The following is a 16,036-nucleotide window of genomic DNA, read 5'->3' as shown; positions in this document are numbered from 1 at the left end:
GGATGCTGGCTGTTACCTCAGCATCTGCAATGTCAGGGGGCCAGCACTCTCCTGGGATAGATATTTGGCAGTTAGGTGCTGGTGGGGAGGTTGGAAGGAATCTGTTCGGTAGGCTGTTGGCAATGTGTGTGGGTTTGGTGTATTGTTTGTGATATTAGAGTGCTGTAGAGCATATCTGTGGATTATCACCATGGTTCCTACCATCAGGTAGGACAGCTGTGTGATAATCCTTTGTGTCCTGTACAATTTGTATCATCATAGGTTCATACTAGGCTATCTGCTCTGGCCTTGTTTGAGCACGGACAGACTGTGTGTGGGTCTCAACACCCCTTGCAATGTGCGTATTATGCCCACGTAGGGTTTACTTTCCTAGATGTGACACAGGGATGGGCCCCAGTGTACACCTACTATCTCCCATGCACTTCACCGGATTTCTCTTGTTGAGTTTGTGTGTGGAGCTCAGCCTATCATGGACTTGGATTCTGTTCCAGAGTGTCAGTAGCCTCTGGGTTATGGATCTGTCCCTCCAGCACATTCTATTAATCTATGTGTGGAGGTTCAGATATCTCACTGTGGTGTGTCTGCTGGATTTGGGGTTTCTGCAGTGGAGCATGTCCATTCATTCTGGATTGGACATGGCCTTGTACATCAGGCATACATCACCTCTGACTGTGCAGTATGCTTCTGAATTGGGCTGTGGTTTCTTTGGCCAGGCTGCAGATGTCCAATGTTTGGACCCTTTATCCTGTTGGTGGGGTACATTTGGGGTCTTTCTGACTGCTGCATGTGTAAGGTAAGGTACATCTGAACTGGGGCATTGTTGTCACATATGGGCCTGATAAGGGAAGATTATGGGGGCACAGTGACCTCTGTAGCTGTACATGTGCATCCTTTCATATTAAGGTGGGCAATATAGCAGGTCTTCCTGGCCACCTTGGCAATGTGAGTGTCACATGACAGGTTACCGTCCACTTGTGTCCCTAGGTCCATGATTACTTCTTCCATACATAATGGATTGCCACCTATGTCATACTTTGTGTGTGCCTTGTTTGGTATTTGTTGAGACATTCATACTCTGAAGTGTCTTCAGGAAGGTTGGCTGGGGTACCTGGGTTTGTGTGTGTGGTCTGTAGCAGGCTTCACACAGGTACACAGTTTGAGACAGTGTTACTTGCCCGTGGATAGTCCATGCTGCTTCTTGCTGTGGTACCTACCTGGGGGTGTGGTTATTCTTGATAATTACTGGTAGCCACACTCCTATTGTCATGTGTTCCATGTTTTGGAGCTGTAGAGCATGGTATGAGGCATAACCTGGTAGTATTAGGGTGCTCTTCTGGGCCTTGACCAGGTTTCTGCTACAGAACACATATTACCATTCTCCATGCTGTGGTGTGTTTGGTCTGCATGCACCTTGCAGGTTAGACTTCTGGTGTTGGGTAGCATTACGCCCAGGTTATTATCCCATGTGCTACCTATGGTGGTGGGTTTGTGTTTCCAGACTTACCTATTCCAGGCACAGTGGGGGTGACAACAGCCTTTGCCAGTATCTACACACCCTAGCAGGTGGAGCATCATGTCTTGCTCGGCATGTCAGCCCAGGCTGTCAGCCATGTGTTCCCCCTTGCTAACAGCAATACCTCAGCCAATTATTGTACTTGATCTTGTTGTCTTCATAGTGTGGCATCATGCTTGGTAAGGGTGAGATGTTAGGTTGGGTCTTCATGTTTGCATATACTAGATGGTGTTACATTGCTTAACACATGGCAATCATGCCTCAGGTGGTGCTGCAGGGCTGCCTCTGTAGGATGCACATACTACACTCCCTGTACATGTTTGAGAGCAGGTTGTGTCATGTTAGGCATCCCTGTTACTATATGAGTGAGTCAGAGAAGGGTATCATTCCCAGGGTTCCTACTGAGCCAGTGTATGTGCTATGCGTTGCCTCTTTGCCAAGGCCAGGGCATACTGGGCACGCCTCCTTCTGCCTACTGGGGCAGGCTCAGGTTGTTCCTCCTCCGAGTCATGCTGTGCCTGTGATGGCCTTGGCAATGGTGGGGGGCTGTTTGTCCCAGCCCTATGCTGGTCCTGCTGCAGCTGTTTTCGCAGGATCATATTATGTAGCATAGCACATACCATGATAATTTGGGTACATGTAGCTGGTGAGTACTGCAAGGCTCCACCAGATGTGTCCAGGCACCTGAACCGTGACTTGAGCAGCCCAAACACACGCTCTATTACATTACGTGTTTGTGCGTGTGCCTCATTATGGTGTTCCTGTTCAGGTGTGTGTGCGTTTCTGATGTGTGTCATCAGCCACGGCTCCAGTGCATAACCTGCATCCCCCACTAGGTGACCATGTGGGATGTCCCCATTGGCAAATGTCTGGTACAGCTGCGTCAAATGCCAGATATGGGAATCATGGTAGCTCCCAGGGCAGCCAGCACACATATTCATTATTATGCCCTGGGCATCACACGTGACCTGGCAGTTGATGGAGGGGAAGCCCTTGCGGTTAATGCAGGCCCTACCACGCTCACCGGCTGGTGCTTTGATGCATATGTGCGTGCAGTCTATTGCACTCACTACCTCAGGGTATTCTGCTATTTGCTGGAAGAGACGCATATTGCTGGCCAATACCTCACGGGCATTGGGGAAATATACATGCTCACCGACATGTGCTGACATGGCATCCAGGAACTGGTGCAGTACCCTGGAGGCTGATGCTTGTGATATCCCCATCATATCACCAGTTGGTCTCTGGAAGGTACCTGTTGCTAGTATTCTTAGGCCAACACATACCTTGGTTTCCACTGGGATGGGTTCCCCTCTGTTGTTTCTGTGTATGAGGCGTGGCCTGCACAGCTCAACAATTTGCTGCAGGAGGTCTCTGTCCACTCTATAGCGCTCCACTATCTCCAGCTCATGTAACCCCTGGTAGGTGACCCTGGGCCTGTACACTCTTCTCCGTCTCCTCACTGTGGGTTGTCTGGCAGCATTTGCATTGTCACCACCCTCAGCAAGTCTCCTATGTCTCCTTATGACAGCTATGGCAGCCCCTAGCATGTTTGGTCTCTGTGCAGCTTTTTCAGTTTTCACTTCTACTAGCTTACTCCTGTCTTGCTGTGTCTCTTGAGAGAAACATACTGCAATGCTGTTTGCAGTGTTTTAAGTGCTGGGCTGGGCTTGTATTCTGCCTGTGTAATTGCCTGCTCCTAATTGTTTTCACCTGCGACCTCTACAAGTATTCCCTGTTAGTTTCCTACTATTTCTTCTGCTTCCTTTTTCCTCTTTGTTTCCTCAGGGGGGAGCAGTGCGCATACCAGCGAAAACACGCTCACAGTGGCTACCACGCGTGCACACATGCTTACACGGACTAGAATCTGCTTATTCGGGTTAAAACGCGTGCACACCAGCGCAAACAGGTTTACAGATCTTTAAACAGGCTCCTACATGCTTACTCTGCCTTACACGCGCGCACTCTGTCTTACTCGCGGCTCCCAGCGCGCACACGCGCGCATGCACGGACAGCAAGAAACTTTGGTGTTGGCCACAGTGTACACCTTCCATTTCTTGACTTTCCCATGCTTATCTGTTGACACTCCTCTTTTTATGCTGTGTGATTGACATCTTTCACATACCACTTTGCTCCAATGAGATTGGTTTCTTCCTGACATTCCCCTCTGTGATGTCACCTATCTCCTACTCTGTTACTCCCCCTTATCTAACTCTTACACTACACAGAATGTGCTCATTTGCTATGTGACAGTGTGATTCACTATCCTACCACTCATTTACATAGGATTGCCTACTAATGCTTAGTTACATGTCTTACACTCAGCTTCCCCCCTTAGCAACCACTAGACAGTGGCCCTGTTGTTTTTGGTCTGCTAGTCCCTGCATTGCAAATCTATGCATTACATAAAACCCACATTTGTGGGTTTCAAACCTTTATTTTTCTGTTTTGTATAGAACAGCCCATTTGCGCGGGGCTGCGCTGCGTTTAAACATCACCGATCTCCGAAAAAAAATGTTTATTTTATTTCATGTTTGCATCGGGATAACATGCCAATGGCCACATATTTGGCCATTGGCATGCTGACTGCAACATTTGCATACTTTATTTGGAGCTGTCATGGCTCCGTTGTGTTATTTGCAGTAACGTACTCAGTTGTCAACTGAGTACATTTCTGCACCTAACATGACTCTTACACGGGCTGGTTTCAGCTTTGTGGATCGCTAATCTACCTCATTTGCATGCCTTTCGGCTGCAAGTGGAGTGATTAGCATATCCACGCCCTGCCCATGTAAGAGTCATTTTAGCTATCTCTTACACAGGATTTCGGGCTGTTCCTGGATCACGATGGCTGCATGGAGTCTTACACGACTCTTAGACTCCGTGCAAGCCATCGTGAATCCTGCCCTTTGATTTGTTTCTGTTGCTTCTTATATTAGGATTTTTGAGATACAAAACAACTGCTTTATTCAATTGTTAAAGAAAAGCTAAGAAGTATGTTATTGACCTCAAAAACGAAGCACATTTTCCACATAGAATCAATCACCATAAGCACGCTGTTCCCCGGTGGCTAGGCGTTATAAACTCCAACTGCATAAAGTTAATGGAAAGAATCACAAATCGCTGATACTACTCCTCTATAGGAAAATGTAGCCAACAGTCCTGAGATGGATAAAAACACAGCTTTATTCCAGAGTGACAAAAAGTGAGTGCTTTCGCTGATAGGCTTCTTCAGACTTTACAAATAGCACTCGTGTGAAGCAATTTAAATATCACTCCCTTTACAGTGATTGGTGGGAGCATATTTCAAAATAAGTTCATAAATACTCAGCTTATAAAATTTAGCTAAATACATTATTAAAAACTTCAAAACCATTAGACTTCATGTATGCCTAACTACAATAAATATATAAGCATAAATAATATAATAAAACACAGATACCAAATCTAACAATATAAAAATATATATGCACCTAATAATACGTGTGTATAAGCATAATGACAAGAACAGGTACACAAACATATAGGTTAAAAAATTCATGACAACCCAAAACATAATAATTAATCATTAATCATTTAGGTCTGAAGATTCTTCTATTCTTCAGAACAGGTTTAATTTGAACTTTGTCATTCAAGCCTGGTGGTTCATCTGCCCTCAACCTAATTATCCATCTAAGTTCACATTCAAGGGTCAAATTTATAACATCACCTCCTCTGTAATTAGTAAATATAAGTTGTAAAATACTAAATTTAAATGTGTGACCTAATCCCGCTACCTGACAGTGTTTTGCTAAAGCATTCACTTCAGACCCTGTCCTAATATGATAATTGTGTTCTCTAATGCGATCTTTAAGGGTCCTGTTGGTCTTGCCAACATAAAATGAAGGGCATAATACACATCTTGCCAGATAAACAACATTTTTACTATTACAATTAGTGTCAGTGTTAAAGTAAAACCTATACTTAGTAACTGGATGTATAAACATTATCTCTTCGTTAATGTAACCACAATGATTACACATACCACAAGGCACTGTATTCCTGTCTGTTTTAGCAACTACTTGCTTAAAATTCACATTTTTAGGTTTACATAACAACCTTTTTAGGTTGGGTTTATTTTTGAAGGCCAATCTCGGTTTTGATCCTACTATCTTACCAATCTCTCTGTCAGATAGTAAGATGTCTCAGTGTTTGTTAAACATCTCTCGCACTAATTTCGTATCTCTAGTATAAGCCATGGTTGGCCTAACTACCTCAATGGATGGTTGTAAACTTTCACCGGAGCTTCCATTTTGTTCAGAGAAGTATGGTTTGGCTCTGGTGGTGCGTAAATTGTTGACCTCAGAGAAGACCATCTCAATCAATTTAACGTCATACCCTCTTTCAATAAACCTCTTCCTCAACTCTTCAACCTTGGTTTTATAACCATCATCTAATGGGTTAAATCTAGATGCTCTCATAAACTGACCTTTCATTATGTTATAGAAAATGTGATGTGGATGCATGCTGTCCCTGTGGAGTAATGTATTCCTATAACATAGTTTCCGGTGGATGGAAGTATTAATTGCTCCACTATCTAACCTAAATACTTCTACATCTAGATATGAAATCCTAGTTTAGCAAAACACTGTCAGGTAGCGGGATTAGGTCACACATTTAAATTTAGTATTTTACAACTTATATTTACTAATTACAAAGGAGGTGATGTTATAAATTTGACCCTTGAATGTGAACTTAGATGGATAATTAGGTTGAGGGCAGATGAACCACCAGGCTTGAACGACAAAGTTCAAATTAAACCTGTTCTGAAGAATAGAAGAATCTTCAGACCTAAATGATTAATGATTAATTATTATGTTTTGGGTTGTCATGAATTTTTTAACCTATATGTTTGTGTACCTGTTCTTGTCATTATGCTTATACACACATATTATTAGGTGCATATATATTTTTATATTGTTATATTTGGTATCTGTGTTTTATTATATTATTTATGCTTATATATTTATTGTAGTTAGGCATACATGAAGTCTAATGGTTTTGAAGTTTTTAATAATGTATTTAGCTAAATTTTATAAGCTGAGTATTTATGAACTTATTTTGAAATATGCTCCCACCAATCACTGTAAAGGGAGTGATACTTAAATTGCTTCACACGAGTGCTATTTGTAAAGTCTGAAGAAGCCTATCGGCGAAAGCGCTCAGTTTTTGTCACTCTGGAATAAAGCTGTGTTTTTATCCATCTCAGGACTGTTGGCTACATTTTCCTATAGAGGAGTAGTATCAGCGATTTGTGATTCTTTCCATTAACTTTATGCAGTTGGAGTTTATAACGCCTAGCCACCGGGGAACAGTGTGCTTATGGTGATTGATTCTATTTATTTTTATTTTGACACGCTATTCCTGGGCTCTGTTGGTGTGCTGTGCTACCTTTGGTTGTACTACATTTTCCACATGTTTTGCAAGACACGATTGTTCAAATAGGGACTTTCCTGCTTAAAGATACAGAGGTAGTAATCATACATTTGTGAGTGCTTGATGGAGTCCCCACTAAGAAAAATTAATTTGTTTTGCAATATTACAGTACAAAAACTGCTCTTTTGACCATTTCATCTGAGTACATTTATTTTCTGAGTATGGTTCAGAACCATTTTAAAGTTATACAGGTCAAAAATATAAATGCCTGACCTTTTGCTTACACTACAGCACAGACGTGTAAAAAACTCAATCTCCAGTCTGAATGATCATTTGAAAACTATCTTATAGGTTCATAGGTTCATAGGTAGGTACTAGGCTATCGGCCCGAGAGCCTACATAAGCCTTGCTAGCAAGGTTCCCTGGCTTACGGCTCCCAAGAAAGTTATTTTTCTGTGCCACTGTCGAGCAGAGACACAGAAGTGATCCCCGGGGTGTATTTCCTATTTCTTCCTATTTTTTCTTGAAGAGTGCTAATGAAGAACTTTGCTTGACATAGATGGGTAGCCTGTTCCAGAGTATGGGAAGTCTCTGGGACAGGAATCTATCCCTCCAGCATGTCTTGTTTATTGTGGTAACAAGGTTTAGGTCCCTAGAGCGTGTAGCTTGGAGGGATTGGGATTTCTTTAGGTGTAGCATGTCCAACAGTTCTGCATTTGACATAGCTTTATATGTTAGGCAGAGATCACCTCGGAGTAGGCAATATGCTACGGAGTAAAGCTGGAGTTTTTTGAGACGGTCAGTGTAGGCCATCTGTTTGAGGCCAGTAATCCTCTTTATGAGGTACTTCTGTGGCCTTTCCATCTGCTGCTTACGACTTGTGAGGTACATTCCAAAAGGGGCGTTGTACTCTATAATAAGTCTAATGAGTGTCAAGTAGAGGGGAACAATGACCTCTTTTTTCCTGGATGAGAACCCTTTTATGATGAGGTGTGCCACGTAGAAGGGCTTCCTGACTACTGTGGCGATGTGACTATCAAAGGACAGACTACTGCCCACCTGGGTCCCAAGGTCTCTTATCATACATTCGGTGTTAAGTAGACTTGCTGTCTATGTAGTAGTTCATGGGTACAGAGATTTTACCAAAGGGGATGACAATGCACTTTTTGGCAATGAGCTTGAGGCCATGGCTCTGACACCAGGCATCTGTCTCAGCGAGGCCCTTCTGTAGGATTTCCACATAATTTGGGGACTCGACTATGGCTCCTAGTTTCCAGTCATCTGCGAACTTCATTAGCCAGAGGCCTTCTGTGTTAGCCTGTACTTCAGAGAAGTAGATACCAAACAGGAGAGGTCCCAGGACTGAATCCTGTGGTACTCCACTTGTCACTGGTTTGAGGTCAGACTTGGAGTGTGCAACTTTTACAGTGTGGGTTCTGTCAGTGAGCCAGTTGGCAACCCATCTTGTGACGTAGGGATTTATACCTAGTTTTAGTAAGTTTAGCTATAATTCCAGAATGGGGGATGGTGTTGAAAGCCTTGGCGAGGTCAAGATAGGCTGTATGAACTACCTTACCCTCATCTATGGCTTTGGTGACTGCCTCAAAGAAGTCAATCAGGTTCAGGAGGTATGATCTGCCTTTCACAAACCCGAACTGGGTGGGATCCAGAGTTTGGAGGCTACAAATGTCTGTGTTTATGAGTTCCATGATGACCAGGCTCGTCAGGCTAACAGGGCGATAGTTCCCGATTATGTGTGAAGGGGGCATAACCTAGATTTGCAGGAAACCGTACGATAAATGTGAGATCAGGTGGAAGTACTCTGAGCCAGCAAGTACAAAGTCTAAGTTTCTGGTTGCATAACACTTGGTCATTTATCATGGACAGATGAGCACTGTTGGTATCAATATTTTAGCTGCAAGCAATTTGTAAAGCAAAGATTATTTAAAATATAAGCCTATCCCAACCTAATAGTTCCAGCAGTGGTATTACAACAGCAAGGACTACAGAAATCAAAAGTACAAATGATATTCCCTAGAGTTGTTATACAAGATTTTGAGAAGACAGCCAATGTGCATTAGCAATAAGGTAAATATTTAACATCATGCTTCATTCTTGCATTCTTCATGGGAGGTAAAATCCACTCCCTACCCCACATCACTAAAGAGGTTGATCAAACAATGGCAAATGACTTGACTTTAGCTTTTAGTATACTGTCCCATCATGACTGTATGTCCTACCATCATGTCTCTATGTCCCAAATTGGAAAGTTCATCTCTGGCTCTTTTGGACTCATAGTGTTACTCTTCTTCCAATCTTGGCAGACCTGTGAGCTGCAAATATAACAAAATTACAATGCATACATCCTCTAAGGAGCAGGTAAGCTGTTTTCCACCGGTTTGTCCCCATAAAGAAAAATATCCTTAAGTGGTCAAACTGCAAAATCCAGCAAATTAAACACTAGCACAACAAAGGTCCCTCATGAAATCTGACCACACTAACACAAGTACAGATATGAAGAAATAACACAACATAAGATGCACAGAAAATAGTACAATTAAGGTGCACACACAGGATTCAACAAACAAGCAGAAGTACATGGAGAAAAATGGAATGATCTGATTATCTTCCGTCCAAAACAAGAATAAAAGCAACTAAGGATCAGCATGACAACACTACCATGCAATCCAGAATACACTTCTGATTATGCAAAGCTGCAGGTGCAGAGCAAACGTTTATGTAATGTGTTAATAGCCATAACCGAATTCTGGTAACATGAATACAGTTCACCCTCACTCCTGCACTTTGTCCTGCTGCACTGTTAATCACGGGCTGTCCTCCATGGGCTATCCTCCAGTACAGCTAGGATAGGCAGACATAAGGGAACAGGAAGTCAGCCTGATTACTCACAGCTTCCGTACTTTCCAGACTGTATTAATGATGGGTTATTGGTCGTTTATGTATTATAATGAACTGGATGAATCAAAAGGATAATACAGCCACCAGATGAGTTGCAAATTATGAAACTCACAACAAGGGCAGGGCGAAGGTAGCAGTTTCGGAGGGGGTGTGATTGCAATTCGGCAGAACTGCAGTACTGGCAATGTGTTACCTGCATTCATTCAGTACTGGTATGCAGTTCCTTCATTTAAACTTTAACTTTGTAAATCTGAAGCTTTCAGTTTGTTTTTTTGCTCCTCAGTCCTGGGTTTGAAAGTAGTTAAGTGCAGTATGTGACCAATTTTATGTTTATGTATTTATTTATCTATGTATGTATGTCTTTATTTTTTGTCATAGCAGTAGCTTCTTCTTGGTCCTAGTATTAGTGGAGTTCCTGTTAGCCCCCCCCCCCATGCCTACATAACAAGAACTGATATGGATACAGTGCATGCACCTCCCAATGTCACTGAGCTAATACATAAAAATAACACATACTCATTCTCCTGAAGACATAGACAGCATTTTAGTGGATAAATCTTGCACTTTACACCTTTAACTCCCCCTAACTTTTCCTCACATATTAGCATGCCTACCCCCCACCCCCAGTCACTTCTGAGCAAGTCCCAAGAGCTCTCTCCAAGGCCAAAAACACTAATTCCATGTGTCCAGACTGTGTACTAGGTTGCCTTCCTAGCAGTATGAAGCACAACCTTGTAGACTCACTGTTGAACTTATTAAATCTCTGTCTCTCCACCGGATTCATACTGGAGGCATGGAGAACTGTTGTTGTCATCCTTGTCAACAAGGGGATGACCCACCATTGAAAACTAGAGATCTATAAGCCTCACTAGCCTTACCTGTAAAGGAATGGACTGCATTATTGCAGAACTTATTAACAAGGAAATCACCAGTCTAAAGTCCCTTGACTCAGAACAGTTTGGGTTTATTAAGGGTAGATCTTGCTTCATAAACTTTGTGAATTTCTTTGATCACGTCACTTATGCAATGGCTGTAGGTACATTGCTCCACATGGTTTACCTCTGTCTGGCTAAAGCCTTTGATACTGTCCCATATTCTGACATTATTGATAAGCTAATTAAACTAAATATAAAGCCATATGTTACCCACTGGATAGCAAACTGGCTTACTGACAGAACTCAATCTATTACTGTAGGGAGCAAGCTGTTATCAAAAAACTTTGCTACTAGTGATGACCCTCAGTGATCTATCCTTGGGCTACTTCTCTTCGTATTTACTTTTCTGAGAATCAAGGTCATGGCTTCTTTGTGCTACTTTCTCTCATCTCTGTTTCATAGAGATGCTTAAGAGGGAACCTATGCCTTGCCTACAAAGCTGAGAAGGATTCACTACTATGTAGGCTCCCACATATCCACAAAATAAGCAGCAGCACAAAATCCTACTCAATGGAACTCAACTTCCACTGCAGTATAAATATGACCTGGTGGTAGATAGATATCTCTATCAAAGAATCCCTCTTTCATGGACTAGACTTCCCTTAGATGAAAAGTAAATTGGTACCATGACACTCTTTAAACATAAGCTGGATGAATGGAAATTCACTGCTGGTCTGTCCCCTCAAACCCTCATTGAAAGGGGATGAAACTAAAAAGTAGTTATTTATGATGTACGGTACTGATGAATTGGGATCAACGGATGATCTACCTGAACAACAGCCTACTATGAATGTGAGAAACTATAAACATATGACAATACTCACTTCTTTTGACTAAACTGACTAACCTTAACTTCTCCACTTCCACTGTTGCCTGGTTTTCTAGCTATCTCACAGATCATCTGCAATCATTGAGATGGCTTTACGCTCTCTCTCCCCTTCTCTCCCAGTAAGAATGGGTGTCCCCAAGGCTCTATTCTTGGCCCATTACTTTTCAATATCTTTACTAATCTACTCTACACTTCTTGCCCCAGTCATCCCTGGTACAATATGCAGATGACTCTACAGTCATCACCATTGCTGACAACCCCTCTAAACTTATCTCTACCACTCAGGCATCCTTTAACTCAGTCAAAACCTGTCTCTCTAATAACCTGCTTACTCTGAACCCAAAAAAAAAAAGCAAAACTCCTTCTTACTTAAAAATTTTAACCACCTTAAACCTACCTTCTCAGTACTTTCTCTCAACAACACTTCTATCAAAGTTGAATCTAACACAAAACTCTTAGGTGTCATTATAGACGATCAACTTAAGTTTGACTTACATGTTAATAACTGTATCCAACAGACTCATCTAAAACTGGGCCTCCTATACAGAAATAAAAGGGTTCTCACTAACAATGCAAAAGTAACCCTCTCTCATGCTTATCTCCTCCCTAGTCTATTGTATAACTCTCAAATACTTACAAATCTCAACTCCTCTCTCCTTAAAGCAGACAGATTCGCAGTGCATCAAACATATAAATCCCATCGCTGTCTCTCAATAAAACACCTAAACTGGCTAGAACTACCCCACCAGCCCCTCCTCTCTCAACTCCAAATTATTCATTCCATTCTACAAACTACAGATCCATAAGTCTCATTAGTCTTATATGTAAAGCCATGGAAAGAATTATCATGGAGATGATCAACAGAGATATAGTAAACCTCCAGACACTGGACCCAATCCAGTTTGGTTTTGTTGAGGACAGATCATGCCTACTCAATTTGGTGAACTTCGAGAAGGTCACCAAAGCAATGAATAAGGGCAAAATTGTTCAAACTGTCTACCCTTGATCTGGCCAAGACATTTGACACAATACCCCACCCGGGCATTGTTGACAAACTCAGGAGGTTAGGTACAAACCCGTATGTCACCCGATGGATAGCCAAATGGCTCACAGACAAGACCCAGGAAATTAGAATTGGGGAGACCACTTCTACAAAAAGGCCAGTCATAAGTGTTGTCTCACAAGGATCAGTCCTTGGACCGCTACTTTTTGTAATTTACTTCTCAGAAGTCAAGGCCAATGTCAGTGGTCTCTGGCTGACTAAATCTGCAGATGATTGCAAATTAGGAGCTGTCATTGAATCTCACACTGACACAAATGTTCTCCAGGAGGGGCTGATAAACAAACAACTGGTGTCAGAGCCATGAACTAAAACTAAATGCCATGAAATGCATAATAGTATCCTTTAGGAAGTCATCCATCTCTGGTAACTATCATATTGACAACAGACCCCTTAGAGGTGACCAGTAGTCAGGGACTTAGGGACACATATAGATAGTAATCTCGGCTTTGATCATCATGTCTGCAGTTGTGAGGAAATCATTCTATGTTGCACAACTTATAAACAAAAGTATGACATGTAAGTGCAAGGAAGTCATTGTTCCACTGTATTCGGCATTCATTAGACCTATCATTGAGTATAGTGCCACCTTTGGTATGTACCTAACCAGGCATATCCAACAATTGGAATGTCCACAGAGGTTCCTCACTAAAAAACACAGGGCATAATTAATATGTCCTATGCAGACTGCCTCAAGGCCCTAGCCCTGTATTCTGTCTCCTACAGGCTTTTGAGGGGAGATCTATGCCTGGCAAACAGGGCACTGTCAGACCCAACTCTGATGGACCTTCTGCATATCTACAAAACAAGCAGCACCAGAACTACCCATTCTAAAGACTTAAACCTTGCCTGTGATATAAATAAGACCTGCTGGAGAGATAAGTATGTATCCCAGAGACTACCCCGTCTATGGAACAGGCAACACATCCATGTGAAGCAGAGTTCCTCCACAACCCAATTCAAATGGAACTTGGACAACTGGATGGGAAACCGGAAATTCATCCCTGGTTTGCTACCTGTGTCTCTAATGGACACAGGTAACCTTTAAAGGGTTCATCTCCCAGGCCCATGCTTACACTTATCAAGGGTATCTGAATTTGTCAAAGATTAGGGATGCATGGCTAGGCTTAAAAAGGCCCTTGTTATTAGCCTAGTAAACATCTATGAAGCTATGAATCTATGAACACCCACTCCTTTTTCCACAACTGCCACTTGATTATTTTTATAATTGCTGGAAAGCCCAATTTCCCATTAAACATAACATCACAAAGTCTTTCTTTCCGAACAGCTCATGAAACAAATTATTTTATCTCTTCTTATTATTTCCTCTTTTTTGATATTCTTATAATATCCATATGCTATCATATCGATATTTATATATTTTTATTTCATATTTCCAAATACATTTTCTTCACACAGATTTTTCCATAACTTTCTCACTCTTTCATATGTTAAAAACATATGTTCTCCCATTTCTTATTCACCACAATATAAGCAACAGGAATTTTATTGATACTTAACCTCCATTTAAAATATTGACATTCTACCCCCTTTTAAACTATTTATTTGTTTCTTTAAAGGTTTTATCTTTTCTTCTTGCAAATTTTCCCACGGATTTATATGAAATGATTGTTCCATTATCTCTTCTTACCATAGTTTCCATTTTTTAACATCATCAATCTTCATTTTCCATATTCCTATCTTTTCTAAATAATTTTGCATTTCTTCATAATCTTCTATTTTTTTATTAGATCTGACTTCTTCCCACGTATCTTTATACTTACAATCAAACATCTTTCCATTTTTCTGTATCCTTTATCCATATTTATACGTTCATAGTTTCATAGGAGGTTACTAGGCTAATGGCCCTAGAGTCCTTACAAACCTGGCTATATTTATCCTGAGTTGCCCCAACTGTCAGTTGTTAGATGAGTGAGTGAAGTTGGCAGAGGTAAGGGTCTATGGTAGTTAATACCAACTTCCTCTGTCCAGGAGGGTCATGGGCAGCACCCCAGAAGTGAATTTGCAGTCACCTATCCATTGAACTAGGTTGCATTTGAAGCAGGTCAGGGAGTGGCTCTGTTTCACATGAATTGGAAGCTTGTTCCAGACAGTGACGGTCTTTGATAGATGTATCTATCTCTCCAGAATGACCTGTTCATATCAGAGGATAGGTTAAGATCCCTGGAGTGAGTGATCCTACTGCAGTTTGAATTCTGCATTTATAGCATTCTGGGTCAAGTCAGAGATTGTCCTGTAAACCAGGCACAAGTCACCCCTTAGCTTACCTTTAGGAGACAGAGACAGAATGTAGTGACAGGGCTTTCAATCTTTCCACATAAGACTTGTTTTGTGTACCCTGTAATTTCTTGGTGAAAAGCCTCTGTGGTCTCTGTAGTTGTTGCAGGTGTCTGGTGAGGTACATACAAAAGGAAGCATTGCTAATGGAATTTTAACGTCCTTAGATCTATATGCAATGCCATTACTTATAAGATGTGCCACATAAAAGGATTTCCTTACTACTATGGAAATGTGGTGGTCAAATTGCTATTAATCTGAGTACCCATATAATGTACCATTTGGTCTACACTTAGGGCAGTATTGTATATAATGTAATTAGCAATGATGTCAGCTTTCCCAAATAGAATAATAATGTATTTTTTGGATTTAGCTTTAATCAGCAGCTTTGCAACCGATCATTTGTCTGTGTTAACCCTGTCTGCAGTATATTATCATTAGTGGGGGACTCAATGATTGCTCCCACTTTGCAACTGTCAGCGAACTTGATCAGCTATAGGCCATCCAAGTTTGTCTGGACTTCTGAGAAATAAATTCCGAACAGCATAGAACCCTGTGGCATGCCACTAGTGACTGGTCTTTTGCTAGAGGTGAAGTCACCCACTTTGACAGTATGTGTCCTGTCAGTGAGCCAGTTGGCTACCCATCTAGTAATGTAAGGGTTAATTCCCAATTGGCAGAGTTTCTCTATAATATCTAAATGGGGGATTGTATCAATTGCCTTGACTAGGCCAAGATAGGCCGTATCCACTGTCTTTCCCTTGTCTAGGCCTTGGTGACTTTCTCAAAGAAGTCAACCATGTTTAACAGGCATAATCTTCCTTTAACAAATCTGAACTGGGTTGTCTCCAGAGTTTGGAGATTACCTATCTCCTTGTTAATAAAGTACATAATCTTTCTTTCCATGGCCTTGCAGATGGAACTACTCATGTTTATAAGCCTATAATTCCCAGGGTCATTTGTTGGTCTCCCTTTGTGCAGAGGGATTACTGTTGCTGTCCTCTATTCCACTAGAACATAGCCAGTTCTCAGGCTGTGGTTAAACAGGGACCAAGTGGGTCTGTTAG

This window comes from Protopterus annectens, chromosome 2.part2, assembly GCF_019279795.1.
Source record: "Protopterus annectens isolate FY-2018-M chromosome 2.part2, PAN1.0, whole genome shotgun sequence".
NCBI lineage: Eukaryota > Metazoa > Chordata > Ceratodontiformes > Protopteridae > Protopterus > Protopterus annectens.
This window is presented reverse-complemented; position numbering follows the sequence as displayed.